The sequence below is a fragment of the Schistocerca gregaria genome, chromosome 3, assembly GCF_023897955.1.
Source record: "Schistocerca gregaria isolate iqSchGreg1 chromosome 3, iqSchGreg1.2, whole genome shotgun sequence".
Lineage (NCBI taxonomy): Eukaryota > Metazoa > Arthropoda > Insecta > Orthoptera > Acrididae > Schistocerca > Schistocerca gregaria.
In genome coordinates, this window is record NC_064922.1 from 118,634,228 (window position 1) to 118,656,406 (window position 22,179).

Below are 22,179 nucleotides of genomic sequence, written 5' to 3' on the forward strand. Positions count from 1 at the left end.
ATGACAAAAGTCGCCCCAATAATGGTCTTATCTTATTGTATTCAATGAAGAACTTTTATTTGAACAATTATTATCTTAAGAATTATTATTGGGGCAATAGGAGGTTTAAATCAAACATCCTTACGACAACTTTTAGCATATTCATCAATCAGATATCTAGGTTGAATAATTAGATCATTAACAGTCAGAGAAAACATCTGAGAACTATACTTCATTATTTACTCACTATTAAGATTAATTATAGTTTTATTATTTAAGCAAATAAATTTATTTTTCATAAATAAAATTTATTCAGCCAGAAATATAAAAACCGAAATTAAATTCATAATATTCTTATATTTATTATCTTTAGGTGGACTACCACCATTCCTTGGATTCTTACCAAAATGAATTGTAATACAATCATTAATAGAAAACAATATAACAACTATTATAACTATTATAGTTGTATTAACTACAATTACACTCTACTACTATATACGTATTAGATTCTCAGCTCTAATTATATCATACACAGAAAATTCGTGATCTATAAAGATAAAGTCCCAAAAATCAAGAATCATTCTTCCTATAACAGTAATAATTTCAACAATAGGATTGATTTCAACATCAACCTTAATTTCATTATACTAACGACTTAAGTTAATCAAACTAATAACCTTCAAAGTTATAATTAAAAGAATAATCTTTTAGGCCTTAGTAAAATTTTACACCTCTAGAATTGCAGTCTAGAATCATAATTGAATATAAGACCTAAATATGATAAGAGAGAAAACATCTCATAAGTAGATTTACAGTCTACCACCTAAAATTCAGCCATCTTACCGCAAAAATAATTATTCTCAACAAACCATAAGGACATTGGTACTTTATACTTCATATTTGGAGCATGAGCAGGAATAGTAGGAACATCAATAAGAATACTTATTCGTGCTGAACTTGGCCAACCAGGATCTCTAATTGGGGATGACCAGATTTATAATGTTATTATTACAGCTCACGCATTCGTAATAATTTTCTTTATAGTAATACCTATTATAATTGGTGGATTTGGTAATTGACTTGTTCCACTAATAATTGGTGCATCAGATATAGCATTACCACGAATAAATAATATAAGTTTTTGATTACTACCACCTTCACTAACCCTTCTTCTTACATCTTCTATAGTAGATAATGGTGCTGGTACAGGATGAACAGTTTACCCTCCTCTAGCAGGAGCTATTGCACACGGGGGTGCATCTGTAGATCTAGCTATTTTTTCACTGCACTTAGCAGGTGTATCATCTATTCTTGGTGCAGTGAATTTCATTACAACAGCAATTAATATACGATCAGAAAGTATTACTTTAGATCAAACACCTTTATTTGTATGATCTGTAGCTATTACAGCATTACTTCTCCTTCTTTCACTTCCAGTTTTAGCAGGAGCTATTACTATATTATTAACAGATCGAAATTTAAATACATCATTCTTTGACCCTGCAGGAGGGGGTGACCCAATTCTATATCAACATCTATTTTGATTCTTTGGACACCCAGAAGTTTATATTTTAATTCTACCGGGATTCGGAATTATTTCACATATTGTATGTCAAGAAAGAGGAAAAATTGAATCATTTGGAACATTAGGTATAATTTATGCTATATTATCAATTGGACTAATAGGATTTATTGTATGAGCACATCATATATTTACAGTAGGAATGGATGTTGACACACGAGCATATTTTACATCAGCAACAATAATTATTGCTGTACCTACAGGAATTAAGGTATTTAGATGATTAGCTACATTATATGGAACTAAATTCAAGTTCAATCCACCATTATTATGAGCTCTAGGATTTATTTTCCTATTTACAATTGGTGGATTAACAGGATTAGTATTAGCAAATTCATCACTTGATATTGTATTACATGATACATATTATGTAGTAGCCCACTTTCATTATGTATTATCTATAGGAGCAGTATTTGCAGTTATAGGAGGTGTCATTCAATGATATCCACTATTTACAGGATTAACTATAAATAATACATGATTAAAAATCCAATTTACAATTATTTTCATTGGAGTAAATTTAACATTCTTTCCTCAACACTTCCTAGGATTAGCAGGAATACCTTGACGATACTCAGACTACCCAGACGCATATACATCATGAAACGTAGTATCAAGAATTGGGTCTACAATTTCTATTGTAGGAATCATTATATTCATTGTAATTATATGAGAAAGAATGGTTACAAACCGAGCAATTATATTTAGAGCTAACATAAGAAGATCAACAGAATGACTACAAAATAACCCTCCTGCAGAACATAGTTACTCAGAATTACCATTAATCTCTAGATTCTAATATGGCAGATTAGTGCAGTAGATTTAAGCTCTACAAATAAAGGTTTGACCTTTTATTAGATAATATTTATTAATGGCAACATGATCAAATTTATCTCTTCAAGATGGAGCTTCACCATTAATGGAGCAATTATCATTCTTTCATGATCATACTATGGTCGTATTATTATTAATTACAGTAATTGTAGGTTATGCCCTAAGTTATATATTATTTATTGCCTATACTAACCGTAATATACTTCATGGACATTTAATTGAAACAATCTGAACAGCTTTACCAGCAATTACATTAATTTTTATTGCCCTTCCATCATTACGACTATTATATTTACTTGATGATTCAGTAGATGCAATAATTACAATTAAAACCATTGGACGACAATGATATTGAAGATATGAATATTCAGACTTCATAGACGTAGAATTTGACACTTATATAACACCAGAACAAGACCTAGAAAATGATGGATTTCGACTGCTAGATGTAGATAACCGAACAATCCTACCAATAAATACAGAAGTATGAGTATTAACAAGAGCATCAGATGTTCTACACTCATGAGCAGTTCCTGCATTAGGGGTTAAAATTGATGCAACGCCAGGTCGGTTAAATCAAGGAACATTCACAATAAATCGACCTGGATTATTCTTTGGACAATGCTCAGAAATCTGTGGAGCAAACCACAGATTTATACCAATTGTAATTGAAAGAACTTCAGTAAATTTATTTATTAAGTGATTATCTAAGATAATTTAAGGAGTTAGTTAAAATAAATAACATTAGAGTGTCAATCTAAAGTAACTAAAAAAATTAGTACACCTTGAAATTCATCAGATGACTGAAAGTAAGTAATGGTCTCTTAAACCAAATAATAGTAAATTAACGACTACTTCTGATGGGGAAATTATATCCAAATCCCTCAAATATCCCCTCTTATATGATTCTCACTATTCATTATATTTTCAGCTACATTAATCTTGTTTAATCAAATAAACTTCTTCTCATTTAAACCTAACATTATTAAAAGAGCAGAAAAAGGAACAATTGAAATAAAAAACTTAAATTGAAAATGATAACAAATCTATTCTCAACATTTGACCCATCAACTAACATCTTTAATTTATCATTAAATTGAACTAGAACATTTCTAGGACTATTATTAATCCCATCACTATTTTGACTTACACCATCACGAATTAACATTATCTGAAATAAACTAAATTTAACCTTACATAATGAATTTAAAACACTTCTTGGACCAAAATCATTTAATGGAACAACATTCATTTTCATCTCAATTTTTATTATAATATTATTTAACAATTTCATAGGATTATTCCCTTATATTTTTACTAGAACAAGACATTTAGCATTAACATTTGCAATTGCCCTACCTATATGGCTAAGATTTATATTATTTGGATGAATTAACCATACTAATCATATATTTACACACCTTGTACCACAAGGTACACCACCTGCATTAATATCATTTATAGTACTAATTGAAACAATTAGTAATGTTATTCGACCAGGTACATTAGCAGTACGGTTGGCAGCAAATATAATTGCAGGACACTTATTATTAACCTTATTAGGAAACACAGGACCATCTATAGCAATAAACTTAATCTCATTACTAATTATTGGAAAAATACTTCTATTAATTCTAGAATCAGCAGTAGCAATAATTCAAGCCTATGTTTTCTCAATTCTAAGAACTCTATATTCTAGAGAAGTATATTAAACCTATGTTAACAACTCACTCAAACCACCCATTCCACTTAGTAGACTATAGACCTTGACCATTAACAGGAGCAATTGGAGCAATAGTCCTAGTATCAGGACTAGCAAAATGATTCCACCTATTTAATATTAACTTATTCATAATTGGATTTGGAATTACCCTACTAACCATAATTCAATGATGACGAGATGTAGTACGAGAAGAAACATATCAAGGATTACATACAGGATTTGTATCAATTGGATTACGATGAGGAATAATTTTATTTATTGCATCAGAGGTATTATTTTTCGTTTCTTTTTTTTTTGAGCATTCTTTAGAAGAAGATTAGCACCAACAATTGAACTAGGAATACTATGACCTCCAATAGGAATTCAACCCTTTAACCCTATACAAATTCCATTACTTAATACAGCTATTCTTTTAGCATCAGGAGTAACAGTAACATGAGCACATCATAGTTTAATGGAATCTAATCATACTCAAGCACTACAAGGATTATTCTTCACAGTGTTATTAGGACTATACTTTACAATACTTCAAGCATATGAATATTGAGAAGCACCTTTTACCATTGCAGATGCAGTTTATGGATCAACATTCTTTGTTGCAACAGGATTCCATGGTTTACACGTAATTATTGGAACAATCTTTTTATCAACATGTCTACTTCGACACTCAATAAATCAATTCTCACCAAGACACCACTTTGGATTTGAAGCAGCAGCATGATACTGACACTTCGTAGACGTAGTATGATTATTCTTATATATCTCTATTTATTGATGAGGTAGATAATTGTTTTTCTAGTATAAATAGTACATTTGACTTCCAATCAGAAAGCTTGATATAAATCAAGAAAAACAATTCTAATTCTATCCACAAAAGTTTTCATTAGATTTATTATTCCAATAATTGTTATAATCCTGGCAACAACACTATCAAAAAAATTAATTAATGATCGAGAAAAAAGATCACCATTTGAATGTGGGTTTGATCCAAAAAGATCAGCACGAATACCATTCTCACTACGATTCTTCCTAATCACAGTAATCTTTTTAATTTTTGATGTAGAAATTGCACTAATTCTACCAATTGTAATTATTTTTAAAACTTCAGACATTATAATCTGAACAGTATCAACAATATTTTTTATTCTAGTTCTATTAGGCGGACTATACCATGAATGAAACCAAGGAGCATTACAATGAGCAGAATAAAGGGTTGTAGTTAAATATAACATTTGGGTTGCATTCAAAAAGTATTGATAATATCAATCAACCTTAAATAGAATAAGAAGCGAAATATTGCAGTCAGTTTCGACCTGAAAGATTGGTATGTACTACCCTTATTCTTATTAATTGAAGCCAAAAAGAGGCGTATTACTGTTAATAATATAATTGAACTATAATAGTTCCAATTAAGGAAATGTAAAGCCAATATGAAAGCAGCTAACTTTTTATATTAGCGGTTAAACTCCATTAACATTTCTAAAATTTATATAGTTTAAATAAAACATTACATTTTCACTGTAAAAATAATATATCTATATTTATAAATACCTAAAAGTAAAAATACTTCCTTAACATCTTCAGTGTCACGCTCTAATTATAAGCTATTTAAGTAAACGAAAAACAATATTACCAAAATAAATATTCAAAAAATAAAAGTTAAAAGATAAATCTTGAAATTAGAATCATATCAACCTTGAATATAACCAATTAAATAAATAAATAATCTATATAAACCTTGACCACCAAGTAATTCACCTCAACCATAATCAAATGACTTAGATGAATAATAACCTATTTTTAAAGGAATATATCTAATAAACTTAGTTGAAAGAAAAGGTATAAACCATATAGAATCAGCAAATCTAACAAAAGAAAGTATACTTAAAGAAAATAAATTATGAGAAAAATCAAAATTAGAAATAAGATAACCTAAATAAGCACCTAAAATAACAACTGTAATAGTTAAAAACTTTAAATAATAAGGTAAAGCAATCACATGAGGAATAGGAAAAATTAATCAAGATAAAAGACTACCACCAAAAACAGCAACAAACAATAGACCAATTATTCCAAATGAAATATAATAACCCTTATCATCAAAAGAAAATCTAGAATAAAAATTATTATCACCAGATATTGAATAATAAGACAAACGAAAAGAATAAGAAGCAGTTAAACCAGTAGAAAAAAATTAAACAATTAATTCATATTAAAAACAAACCATCTCAAGAATTAAATCCTTCGAATAAAATCCCGCTAAAAAAGGTATTCCACACAAAGATAAACTAGAAACATTAAAACAAACTGAAGTTAAAGGTATGAAATTAACAATTGATCCTATAAAACGAATATCCTGAGAATCCTTCAAATTATGAATTATTGAACCTGCACATATAAATAATAATGCCTTAAATAAAGCATGAGCCAATAAATGAAAAAATGCAAGCTTTGGATAACCCATAGCCAAAATTCTTATTATTAAACCAAGTTGTCTTAAAGTAGAAAGAGCAATAATCTTCTTCAAATCAAATTCAAAATTAGCACCCAATCCAGCCATAAATATAGTTATATAACCAATTAAAAGTAAAAATCAACCACAATTATAAGTATCCAATATTGGTCTAAAACGAATTAATAAATAAACACCAGCAGTAACAAGAGTAGAAGAATGAACTAAAGCAGAAACAGGAGTAGGAGCTGCTATAGCAGCAGGAAGTCATGAAGAGAAAGGAATCTGAGCTCTCTTAGTTATAGCTGCTAAAACAATTAATATAGTAATGAGCTTTATTTCAAAAGAATTAGAAATAAAATCATAATAATAAATATAATTTCAACCACCAAAATTTAACATTCATGCAATAGAAATTAAAATAGAAACATCACCAATACGATTAGAAAGTGCAGTTAATATACCAGCACTATAAGATTTTACATTTTGATAATAAATAACTAAACAATAAGAAACTAAACCTAAACCATCTCAACCCAATAAAATTCTAATTAAATTAGGACTAATAATAAAAAAACCTATAGAAAGAATAAATATTAAAACAATAATAATAAAACGATTTATATTCTTTTCACCAGATATATAATCCTCTCTATAATAAATAACCAAAGAAGAAATATATATAACAAAAGATATAAAAATAAGAGATATTCAATCCAAAATTAAAGTTATAACAACTATAGAACCATTTAAATTGAAAAGCTCTCACTCAACAAAAACTCTATAATCAATTATTAAATAATAAATACCTAAAATAAAAATTATAGTTCTCGAAATAAACAAAGAAAAAAAACTCAAAGAACAAATAGAAAATAAATTCACGGCCTAAGATGAAAAACTTCATATCATTGATTCCACAAAACAATATTTTTAATTAAAAAACTTAAGCAAACTAAACAAAGAAATATTCACCCTTTAAACAGAGAATATTTAAAGGCAATCAATGTAAAAGTAAAAGATGATATTCACGAAAATAACCAAGAGAACAAGTATAAACACCAGAATAATAATTCCCATGCTGAGAATAAGAATATATATACAAAGTATAAACAGCTCTAAAAAAAGATAAAAAAATCAAAGCAAAGAATCTAAAAGAAGATCAAGATATAATTCTATTTAATAATCTAATTTCACCTACCAAATTTAAAGAAGGAGGAGCAGCCATATTTGATGATCTTAAAAGAAATCATCATAAAGCCATTCTTGGCATCAAATTAATTATACCCTAGTTAATTAATAATCTTCATCTACCTAAACGTTCATAAATAATATTAGATAAACAAAATAAACCAGAAGAACATAAACCATGACCAACCATTAGAGAAAGAGAACCTACACAACCTCATCAATTCATAGTCATCAATCCACCAATAACCATTCTTATATGAGCAACAGAAGAATATGCAATTAAAGACTTTAAATCAACCTGACGAAAACAAATAAATCTTACAATAACACCCCCAGATAAACCTAAAGATAATCAAAAATAATTAAACTTTAAACCCTAATAAGAAATAACCTTTATAACACGAAAAATACCATAACCACCTAACTTTAATAAAACACCAGCAAGAATTATTCTACCTGAAATAGGGGCCTCTACATGAGCCTTAGGAAGTCATAAATGAACCAAAAATATAGGTATCTTAACTAAAAAAGCCAAAATTATAAATACATAAAACATAAAATAATAAGAACCAAAATCAACCAATAAAGGAAAATATAAAGTATTAGAAAAATCATAAACCTTAAATAAAACTAATAATAAAGGTAATCTAGCAACCAAAGTATAAAAAATTAAATAAACACCAGCCTGCAAACGCTCAGGTTGATAACCCCAACCCAAAATTAAAAGTAAAGTAGGAACTAATCTAGCCTCAAAAAAAATATAAAAAGAAAGAAGACTTAATCTAGCAAATGAACAATAAAGCATAATTATTAAAATGAAAACCATAAAAACAAAAAAATTAGAATGATATGAACTTAAATAAACTAACCCTCTAGCAGTGATTATTAAAGAACAAATCCAAAAACTAAGTAAAATTAAACTAAAAGAAAAATAATCAATACCAAAATAATATCTAATTATATTCAAATCAGCATATGAATAAACACAAATTATAAAAACAAAACTCGACAGAAACATTAAAGAATGAACCAAACATCAACAATTATTTAATAAACAAAGAGGGATCAAAAAAATAGTTATAAATAAATACTTTAACATAAAGATAAACCAAAAGAATTAAAAAAATCATTACCATGAGAACGAATTATTGAAACTAAAATAGAAAGACCTAAAGCACCCTCACAAACAGAAAAAACTAAAAAAGTAACAGGAAAAAAATAATCATAATCAAACTCAATAAGAAAAACAATAACTAATATAAATAAAGAAAGAACAATATATTCTAATCTCAAAAGAACCATTAATAAATGTTTACGTTTAGAAGAAAAAACATAAACACCAGCAAAATAAATCAATAAAGAAGTAAAAATAGAGAATATAAACATTAGTTTTAATAGTTTAAAAAAAACGCCGGTCTTGTAAACCGGAAATAAGTCCAGCCCCCACTTTTAAAACTTCAGAGGTGGAAAAGCTTCCATCATCGGTCCCCAAAACCGATATTTTAAATAAACTAACCCCTGAAATGATCAAAATAATAATTATATCATTATCAAATGTAATAAATATTAATTTTATTAAATTAAGACACCCAATATCAATAATGCTTTTTATTATCCTTCAAACATTCCTAGTTGGATTAATAACAGGAACAATAATAGAAAGATATTGATTATCATATATTTTATTTTTAACATTTCTTGGTGGTATACTAGTATTATTTATTTACATTACAAGAATTGCATCAAACGAAATATTTCAGCCTAAATCAATTACTATAATTATTACATTAATAATGTGAGTATTTATCATATCAATATTAATTATTCTAGATATATATATATTTATAGACTTTTTCAAAAACACCGAAACTATAAATATTGATAATTCAATCAATTATCAAGAAATAACAATATCTTTTGAAAAATTATATAATAGACCAACATTCATTATTACAATAATAATAATAATTTATTTATTTTTAGCACTACTAGCAGTTGTTAAAATCACCAATATTAATCAGGGACCTATTCGTAAAATAAGATAATTACTAATGAATAAACCCTTACGATTAAGAAATCCTTTAATTAAAATTATTAATAACTCTTTAATTGACTTACCTGCCCCAACAAATATTTCATTTTGATGAAATCTTGGATCCCTATTAGGGTTATGTTTGGTAATTCAAATCGTAACTGGACTATTTTTAGCTATACATTATACATCAAATATTGAAATAGCATTCAGTAGTGTAGTACACATCTGCCGAGACGTAAATAATGGTTGAATTATCCGAACCTTACATGCAAATGGAGCATCTATATTTTTTATTTGTATTTACTTACATGTAGGACGGGGAATTTACTACAGATATTATATATATATATACATACCTGAATAATTGGTACAGTGATTTTATTTTTAGTTATAGCAACTGCATTTATAGGATATGTCTTACCCTGAGGCCAAATATCTTTTTGAGGTGCAACAGTAATTACTAATTTATTATCAGCAATCCCATACTTAGGAACAGATTTAGTCCAATGAGTATGAGGAGGATTCGCTGTTGATAATGCAACATTAAATCGATTCTTCACATTCCATTTTGTATTACCATTTATTATTGCTGCTATAGCAGCAATTCATTTATTTTTTCTTCACCAAACAGGATCTAATAATCCTCTTGGACTAAATGGAGATATTGAAAAAATTCCATTCCATCCATACTTTACCTTTAAGGATTCTATTACATTTGTAATAATAACATCATTATTAATTATACTATGTTTAATCAATCCTTACCTATTAGGAGATCCAGATAACTTTGTACCTGCCAACCCATTAGTAACACCAGTTCACATTCAACCAGAGTGATATTTCCTATTTGCATATGCAATTCTACGATCTATCCCTAATAAGTTAGGAGGTGTTATTGCATTATTTTTATCAATTAGAATCTTAATAATTTTACCATTTTATAATAAAACACCATTCCGAGGCATTCAATTTTACCCTATTAATCAAATTTTATTCTGAATTATAGTAGTTGTTGTATGCTTGCTAACGTGAATTGGTAAACGACCTGTTGAAGAACCTTATATTATAACAGGTCAAATCTTAACAATTATTTACTTTACATATTTCTTAATTAATGTCCATGTTGCAAACGCATGAGATAAATTAATTAAGGAATAAAGTTAATTAGCTTAGGAAAAGCATATGTTTTGAAAACATAAAATTAGAAGTTTAACTCTTCTATTAACTTTTCTCAAAAAATTTCACTAAACAAATGAGATAAATAAAATCTTTAAACCAACAAAGAAAATAAAAAAATTCAAAGATAAAGGTAAAAAACTTTTTCAAGCTAAGTACATTAATTTATCGTAACGAAACCGTGGTAATGTCCCACGAACCCAAATAAAACCAAAAGATATAATAGCAAGCTTAATAAAAAATATAAAAGAATAAAAATCACCGCCTAAAAAAATTAAAGCCAATAACATTCTTATGAAGACAATTCTAGTATATTCAGCTAAAAAAATTAAAGTAAAACCACCCACACCATATTCAATATTAAATCCTGAAACTAACTCAGATTCCCCTTCAGCAAAATCAAAAGGAGTACGATTAGTTTCAGCTAAACAAGAAGCAAAACAAGCTAAAGCTAAAGGAAAAGAAATAATAATAAATCAACAATAAAGCTGATAATTTATAAAATCAAACATATTAAAACTACCAATTAAAATAATTAAAGACAATAAAATTAAAGCTAAACTAACTTCATAAGAAATTGTTTGAGCAACAGAACGAAGAGAACCTAATAATGAATAATTTGAATTAGAAGATCAACCAGCAATTATAATAGTATAAACACCTAATCTAGTACAACATAAAAAAAATAAAAATCCATAAGAAAAAGAACACATATAAGTTAAATAAGGAAAAATTACTCAGATGGCTAAAGAAATCATTAAATTAAAAACAGGGGAAAAATAATAAAGTAGGTAATTAGATATAATAGGAATTGGCTGCTCCTTACAAATTAACTTAATAGCATCTCTAAATGGCTGAGGAATTCCAACAAAACCTACCTTATTTGGACCCTTTCGAGTCTGAATATAACCTAAAACCTTACGCTCTAATAAAGTTAAAAAGGCAACACTAATTAAAACACAAATAACCAATAAAAGAAAATTCAAAGTAAATATAAATAAATCATAAAGTATCAATACTATTTGTAGAAAAAATCTACATAAATGAACTCTAAATTCAACACATTTATCTGTCAAAATAGTAAATAAATTAATATTAATCAATATAACAAAAAATATTTTAACCATATGGTCCTTTCGTACTAATATGGATTAATAATCTTAGGATAGAAACCGACCTGGCTCACGCCGGTCTGAACTCAGATCATGTAAGAATTTAAAGGTCGAACAGACCTAATCATTGGGCTCCTGCACCCAAAATTTTTCTTAATCCAACATCGAGGTCGCAATCTGCTTTGTCGATATGAGCTCTCAAAAACAATTACGCTGTTATCCCTAAGGTAACTTAATCTTATGATCATAAATTATGGATCAAAATAACAAACATAAATAAATGATATAATAATGAAGAGTTTATCTATTCTTCATGTCACCCCAACAAAACGTCATCATTAAATATAGAAAGACAAACAAAAAACTATATAAAAGTAAAATGTCAAGCTCTATAGGGTCTTCTCGTCCTAAAGAAGAATTTAAGCCTTTTGACTCAAAAGTTAAATTCAAAAATTTATTAAGAGACAGTTGATTTCTCGTCAAGCCATTCATTCCAGCCACTAATTAAGAGACTAATGATTATGCTACCTTTGCACGGTCAAAATACCGCGGCTCTTTAAAAATACGCTCAGTGAGCAGGCCAGACCTCAAAATATAAACAAGAGGACATGTTTTTGATAAACAGGCGGAAATCAATTTTGCCTAGTTCCTTATAATAAGTTCACAAGGTAAAAATTTTATACAAATAAATATACTAATTCTATCATTATTACAAAAATTTTAAAATTAAATTAATAATCTTAATAAAAAACCTAAAATATTTATAAAATCAAAATAAAAAATAATGAACTAAAACGTAATCTTAAAGATAGCTGGTTTAAAGCTTACTATTATATTTCTATAAAATAACTTATAGGTTATTAACTTCAAAGCTTATCCCTTAAAGAATAAATAAGTTAATATTTTTACTTAAAACATTAAATAAAAACAAATAACTTTGAAAAATTAAATTTTTTCTTAAGAAACTAGATATCTTGGGAAACGATTAACATCTCATTTCTATAAATAATTTAATAATAATTATGATACATTAACTATAAATTATTTATAAATCAACCCAAATCGAGACAAGTAAAATAAATACTAAAATTTTGATAAACCCTGATACAAAAGGTACAATAAATAAAATCTACTTAAAAAAATTTAAAATAATATTTCATAAAACACTTACATTACCAATAAACTATAATTTAAAAAATCAATTCTATAAAATATACTAAGACAAAAATACAATAAAATTATTTATATTAAATAATTAAATAAAGAAAAAATAAATATAATAAAATAAATAATCAAGATATCCTGATTTGCACAGAAAAATTTTCAGTGTAAATGAAACACTTTACTAATAAGTTATATCTTGAAACTCTTCCTAGATACACTTTCCAGTACATCTACTATGTTACGACTTATCTCATCTAAATTGAAGCTACTTTAAAATAAAATAGAATAATCAATAATGAGAGCGACGGGCGATGTGTACACATCTCAGAGCCAATATCAGTTAAATTAAATAAATTAAATTACTATCAAATCCACCTTTATTAACAGTATTTCACTATCAAATCCGTTATAAACAAAAATCTATTGTAACCCACCTCACTTAACTATAAGCTGCACCTTGACCTGAAATATTTTATAATTATAAATCTTGAGAATTATAACTCTAAAAAGATTCTCTGATAACGGAGATATACAAACAAATAAATTAAGTAGAGTAAATCGTGTATTATCAATCATGGGGTAGGTTCCTCTGAATGGAATGAGATACCGCCAAATTCTTTGGGTTTAAAGACCTTAACTAATAGTACCCTGGTAAATATAATTAACATTTAAAATAATAGGGTATCTAATCCTAGTTTATTATTTAAATTTCACAGATTCATAAAAAGGGCCACAAATAAATTTTAACATTTCACCTTACAAATTTATATTTCAACCCTAATAATATAAACAACTGTTTTAACCAATAATATTCACTTGTATCAATCGTATAACCGCGGCTGCTGGCACGAATTATGCCGATACTAAATCAATTGCTAAATCCAAAATCACTTGATAATTAAATCAAATTACTGCAAAAAGAACATTTAGTCTAACAAAACTTACATATAATACAAAGAAAAAGTGAATAAACAAGCAAGAATAGAACTTTTAAAAATAAAAAATAAGAAAATTTTAAATTTATCAAATCAGGAAAAAATAAAAGATTCAAATATTTAAAGAAAAAAAAGAAAAAAACCACAAACATTAACAAAAAAAAGAAACGCCCCTAAGTATGACCACAACAACTTCTCTATTATATATAATTAAAGATTAATATGGAACATGTATAGCAATAAATGTATTATATTCTTTCTTATTTAATCTTTCTTTTCACTAATAAATAAAGAAAGATTAAATAATATAATAAATATATTTTATACAATTATGTAATTTAATATAATATGTTATTAATATGAATTCTTTTTTTTATATTAAGTTAACTTTCATATATATTAGTTAAATAAATTAATTATAGATAATTTATATAATTATATTATTATAATTAATATAATTATTTATATTAATTATAATATTTTATATTTAAATTAATAATTTTATTTATTATATCCAATTATAATAATAATAAATTACATATTATTATATATATTATATTATAATAACCTATTTTAAGCTAAAAACATAAGTAGCTATAATCCTAGGTAAATAAGTGCATTAAAATAATCAATTGATAATGGTAAGATGAACTTATAATCTTTTAATTTCAATTAAATGTAATATATTAATATAAATTATTTATTATATATATATATATAAAAAAAAAAAAATGAGCAGGATAAATTAATCCTAATTAAACAAAATAATACATAAATGAATTTCAAAAAAAATCTTTCGATTTATATATTAAATAAATGAAGTGCCTGATTAAAGGGTTACCTTGATAGGGTAAATAAAGTAAATAAAATTACCTTCATTAAAATTACATAAGATAGAATTAAACTACCTCCTTTAGTATCAAAAACTAACGTGCATCATACACCTTAATGTAAAAAGGTAAGCTAAACAAGCTAATGGGTTCATATCCCATTTATAGAGGTATCAATCCTCTCCTTTTTAATGACCAACAACTCTACAAAACTTCTCTTCCTATCAACATTAATGATAGGAACGATCCTGTCCATTTCATCAAATTCCTGATTTGGGGTTTGAATAGGACTTGAGATCAACTTACTTTCATTTATTCCGCTCCTAACAAGAAATAAAAATATAATAATAAACGAATCATCAATTAAATATTTTATTGTCCAAGCAATAGCATCGACAATATTATTATTTTCAATTTTGCTGATTCAAATAAAATATCCCATGGGATGGGAAACAGAATTTATCCCATCAATAATAATTAGATCTAGACTATTATTAAAGATTGGAGCTGCACCTTTCCATTTCTGATTTCCAGAAGTTATAGGAGCATCAAGATGAAATAATTGTTTAACATTAATAACATGACAAAAAATCGCCCCAATAATGGTCTTATCTTATTGTATTCAATTAAGAACTTTTATTTGAACAATTATTATCTTAAGAATTATTATTGGGGCAATAGGAGGTTTAAATCAAACATCCTTACGACAACTTTTAGCATATTCATCAATCAGACATCTAGGTTGAATAATTAGATCATTAACAGTCAGAGAAAACATCTGAGAACTATACTTCATTATTTACTCACTATTAAGATTAATTATAGTTTTATTGTTTAAGCAAATAAATTTATTTTTCATAAATCAAATTTATTCAGCCAGAAATATAAAAACCGAAATTAAATTCATAATATTCTTATCTTTATTATCTTTAGGTGGACTACCACCATTCCTTGGATTCTTACCAAAATGAATTGTAATACAATCATTAATAGAAAACAATATAACAACTATTATAACTATTATAGTTGTATTAACTACAATTACACTCTACTACTATATACGTATTAGATTCTCAGCTCTAATTATATCATACACAGAAAATTCGTGATCTATAAAGATAAAGTCCCAAAAATCAAGAATCATTCTTCCTATAACAGTAATAATTTCAACAATAGGATTGATTTCAACATCAACCTTAATTTCATTATACTAAGGACTTCAGTTAATCAAACTAATAACCTTCAAAGTTATAATTAAAAGAATAATCTTTTAGGCCTTAGTAAAATTTTACACCTCTAGAATTGCAGTCTAGAATCATAATTGAATATAAGACCTAAATATGATAAGAGAGAAAACATCTCATAAGTAGATTTACAGTCTACCACCTAAAATTCAGCCATCTTACCGCAAAAATGATTATTCTCAACAAACCATAAGGACATTGGTACTTTATACTTCATATTTGGAGCATGAGCAGGAATAGTAGGAACATCAGTAAGAATACTTATTCGTGCTGAACTTGGCCAACCCGTATCTCTAATTGGGGATGACCAGATTTATAATGTTATTATTACAGCTCACGCATTCGTAATAATTTTCTTTATAGTAATACCTATTATAATTGGTGGATTTGGTAATTGACTTGTTCCACTAATAATTGGTGCACCTGATATAGCATTTCCACGAATAAATAATATAAGTTTTTGATTACTACCACCTTCACTAACCCTTCTTCTTACATCTTCTATAGTAGATAATGGTGCTGGTACAGGATGAACAGTTTACCCTCCTCTAGCAGGAGCTATTGCACACGGGGGTGCATCTGTAGATCTAGCTATTTTTTCACTGCACTTAGCAGGTGTATCATCTATTCTTGGTGCAGTGAATTTCATTACAACAGCAATTAATATACGATCAGAAAGTATAACTTTAGATCAAACACCTTTATTTGTATGATCTGTAGCTATTACAGCATTACTTCTCCTTCTTTCACTTCCAGTTTTAGCAGGAGCTATTACTATATTATTAACAGATCGAAATTTAAATACATCATTCTTTGACCCTGCAGGAGGGGGTGACCCAATTCTATATCAACATCTATTTTGATTCTTTGGACACCCAGAAGTTTATATTTTAATTCTACCGGGATTCGGAATTATTTCACATATTGTATGTCAAGAAAGAGGAAAAATTGAATCATTTGGAACATTAGGTATAATTTATGCTATATTATCAATTGGACTAATAGGTTTTATTGTATGAGCACATCATATATTTACAGTAGGAATGGATGTTGACACACGAGCATATATTACATCAGCAACAATAATTATTGCTGTACCTACAGGAATTAAGGTATTTAGATAATTAGCTACATTATATGGAACTAAATTCAAGTTCAATCCACCATTATTATGAGCTCTAGGATTTATTTTCCTATTTACAATTGGTGGATTAACAGGATTAGTATTAGCAAATTCATCACTTGATATTGTATTACATGATACATATTATGTAGTAGCCCACTTTCATTATGTATTATCTATAGGAGCAGTATTTGCAATTATAGGAGGTGTCATTCAATGATATCCACTATTTACAGGATTAACTATAAATAATACATGATTAAAAATCCAATTTACAATTATATTCATTGGAGTAAATTTAACATTCTTTCCTCAACACTTCCTAGGATTAGCAGGAATACCTCGACGATACTCAGACTACCCAGACGCATATACATCATGAAACGTAGTATCAAGAATTGGGTCTACAATTTCTATTGTAGGAATCATTATATTCATTGTAATTATATGAGAAAGAATGGTTACAAACCGAGCAATTATATTTAGAGCTAACATAAGAAGATCAACAGAATGACTACAAAATAACCCTCCTGCAGAACATAGTTACTCAGAATTACCATTAATCTCTAGATTCTAATATGGCATTTAGTGCAGTAGATTTAAGCTCTACAAATAAAGGTTTGACCTTTTATTAGAAAATATTTATTAATGGCAACATGATCAAATTTATCTCTTCAAGATGGAGCTTCACCATTAATGGAGCAATTATCATTCTTTCATGATCATACTATGGTTGTATTATTATTAATTACAGTAATTGTAGGTTATGCCCTAAGTTATATATTATTTATTGCCTATACTAACCGTAATATACTTCATGGACATTTAATTGAAACAATCTGAACAGCTTTACCAGCAATTACATTAATTTTTATTGCCCTTCCATCATTACGACTATTATATTTACTTGATGATTCAGTAGATGCAATAATTACAATTAAAACCATTGGACGACAATGATATTGAAGATATGAATATTCAGACTTCATAGACGTAGAATTTGACACTTATATAACACCAGAACAAGACCTAGAAAATGATGGATTTCGACTGCTAGATGTAGATAACCGAACAATCCTACCAATAAATACAGAAGTACGAGTATTAACAAGAGCATCAGATGTTCTACACTCATGAGCAGTTCCTGCATTAGGGGTTAAAATTGATGCAACGCCAGGTCGGTTAAATCAAGGAACATTCACAATAAATCGACCTGGATTATTCTTTGGACAATGCTCAGAAATCTGTGGAGCAAACCACAGATTTATACCAATTGTAATTGAAAGAACTTCAGTAAATTTATTTATTAAGTGATTATCTAAGATAATTTAAGGAGTTAGTTAAAATAAATAACATTAGAGTGTCAATCTAAAGTAACTAAAAAAATTAGTACACCTTGAAATTCATCAGATGACTGAAAGTAAGTAATGGTCTCTTAAACCAAATAATAGTAAATTAACGACTAATTCTGATGGGAAAATTATATCCAAATCCCTCAAATATCCCCTCTTATATGATTCTCACTATTCATTATATTTTCAGCTACATTAATCTTGTTTAATCAAATAAACTTCTTCTCATTTAAACCTAACCTTATTAAAAGAGCAGAAAAAGGAACAATTGAAATAAAAAACTTAAATTGAAAATGATAACAAATCTATTCTCAACATTTGACCCATCAACTAACATCTTTAATTTATCATTAAATTGAACTAGAACATTTCTAGGACTATTATTAATCCCATCACTATTTTGACTTACACCATCACGGATTAACATTATCTGAAATAAACTAAATTTAACCTTACATAATGAATTTAAAACACTTCTTGGACCAAAATCATTTAATGGAACAACATTCATTTTCATCTCAATTTTTATTATAATATTATTTAACAATTTCATAGGATTATTCCCTTATATTTTTACTAGAACAAGACATTTAGCATTAACATTTGCAATTGCCCTACCTATATGGCTAAGATTTATATTATTTGGATGAATTAACCATACTAATCATATATTTACACACCTTGTACCACAAGGTACACCGCCTGCATTAATATCATTTATAGTACTAATTGAAACAATTAGTAATGTTATTCGACCAGGTACATTAGCAGTACGGTTGGCAGCAAATATAATTGCAGGACACTTATTATTAACCTTATTAGGAAACACAGGACCATCTATAGCAATAAACTTAATCTCATTACTAATTATTGGACAAATACTTCTATTAATTCTAGAATCAGCAGTAGCAATAATTCAAGCCTATGTTTTCTCAATTCTAAGAACTCTATATTCTAGAGAAGTATATTAAACCTATGTTAACAACTCACTCAAACCACCCATTCCACTTAGTAGACTATAGACCTTGACCATTAACAGGAGCAATTGGAGCAATAGTCCTAGTATCAGGACTAGCAAAATGATTCCACCTATTTAATATTAACTTATTCATAATTGGATTTGGAATTAGCCTACTAACCATAATTCAATGATGACGAGATGTAGTACGAGAAGGAACATATCAAGGATTACATACAGGATTTGTATCAATTGGATTACGATGAGGAATAATTTTATTTATTGCATCAGAGGTATTATTTTTCGTTTCTATTTTTTGAGCATTCTTTAGAAGAAGATTAGCACCAACAATTGAACTAGGAATACTATGACCTCCAATAGGAATTCAACCCTTTAACCCTATACAAATTCCATTACTTAATACAGCTATTCTTTTAGCATCAGGAGTAACAGTAACATGAGCACATCATAGTTTAATGGAATCTAATCATACTCAAGCACTACAAGGATTATTCTTCACAGTGTTATTAGGACTATACTTTACAATACTTCAAGCATATGAATATTGAGAAGCACCTTTTACCATTGCAGATGCAGTTTATGGATCAACATTCTTTGTTGCAACAGGATTCCATGGTTTACACGTAATTATTGGAACAATCTTTTTATCAACATGTCTACTTCGACACTCAATAAATCAATTCTCACCAAGACACCACTTTGGATTTGAAGCAGCAGCATGATACTGACACTTCGTAGACGTAGTATGATTATTCTTATATATCTCTATTTATTGATGAGGTAGATAATTGTTTTTCTAGTATAAATAGTACATTTGACTTCCAATCAGAAAGCTTGATATAAATCAAGAAAAACAATTCTAATTCTATCCACAAGAGTTTTCATTAGATTTATTATTCCAATAATTGTTATAAACCTGGCAACAACACTATCAAAAAATTAATTAATGATCGAGAAAAAAGATCACCATTTGAATGTGGGTTTGATCCAAAAAGATCAGCACGAATACCATTCTCACTACGATTCTTCCTAATCGCAGTAATCTTTTTAATTTTTGATGTAGAAATTGCACTAATTCTACCAATTGTAATTATTTTAAAAACTTCAGACATTATAATCTGAACAGTATCAACAATATTTTTTATTCTAGTTCTATTAGGCGGACTATACCATGAATGAAACCAAGGAGCATTACAATGAGCAGAATAAAGGGTTGTAGTTAAATATAACATTTGGGTTGCATTCAAAAAGTATTGATAATATCAATCAACCTTAAATAGAATAAGAAGCGAAATATTGCAGTCAGTTTCGACCTGAAAGATTGGTATGTACTACCCTTATTCTTATTAATTGAAGCCAAAAAGAGGCGTATTACTGTTAATAATATAATTGAACTATAATAGTTCCAATTAAGGAAATGTAAAGCCAATGTGAAAGCTGCTAACTTTTTATATTAGCGGTTAAACTCCGTTAACATTTCTAAAATTTATATAGTTTAAATAAAACATTACATTTTCACTGTAAAAATAATATATCTATATTTATAAATACCTAAAAGTAAAAATACTTCCTTAACATCTTCAGTGTCACGCTCTAATTATAAGCTATTTAAGTAAACGAAAAACAATATTACCAAAATAAATATTCAAAAAATAAAAGTTAAAATATAAATCTTGAAATTAGAATCATATCAACCTTGAATATAACCAATTAAATAAATAAATAATCTATATAAACCTTGACCACCAAGTAATTCACCTCAACCATAATCAAATGACTTAGATGAATAATAACCTATTTTTAAAGGAATATATCTAATAAACTTAGTTGAAAGAAAAGGTATAAATCATATAGAACCAGCAAATCTAACAAAAGAAAGTATACTTAAAGAAAATAAATTATGAGAAAAATCAAAACTAGAAATAAGATAACCTAAATAAGCACCTAAAATAACAACTGTAATAGTTAAAAACTTTAAATAATAAGGTAAAGCAATCACATGAGGAATAGGAAAAATTAATCAAGATAAAAGACTACCACCAAAAACAGCAACAAACAATAGACCAATTATTCCAAATGAAATATAATAACCCATATCATCAAAAGAAAATCTAGAATAAAAATTATTATCACCAGGTATTGAATAATAAAACAAACGAAAAGAATAAGAAGCAGTTAAACCAGTAGAAAAAAAATAAAGAAAAAAAATTAAACAATTAATTCATCTTAAACAAACCATCTCAAGAATTAAATCCTTCGAATAAAATCCCGCTAAAAAAGGTATTCCACACAAAGATAAACTAGAAACATTAAAACAAACTGAAGTTAAAGGTATGAAATTAACAATTGATCCTATAAAACGAATATCCTGAGAACCCTTCAAATTATGAATTATTGAACCTGCACATATAAATAATAATGCCTTAAATAAAGCATGAGCCAATAAATGAAAAAATGCAAGCTTTGGA

The 22,179-nt window shown here is 27.4% G+C and overlaps 1 long non-coding RNA gene across 1 annotated transcript in view; it reads right to left on the bottom strand.

Moving 5' to 3' along the window:
• Positions 1 to 2,073: 2,073 nt before the first annotated feature.
• Positions 2,074 to 22,179, bottom strand: part of LOC126356340 (uncharacterized) — a 31,336-nt gene continuing 11,230 nt past the window's right edge. The window contains exon 2 of the long non-coding RNA XR_007565634.1: positions 2,074 to 2,127. This is a non-coding gene — a long non-coding RNA (uncharacterized LOC126356340). The remainder of the gene's footprint in view (positions 2,128 to 22,179) is intronic.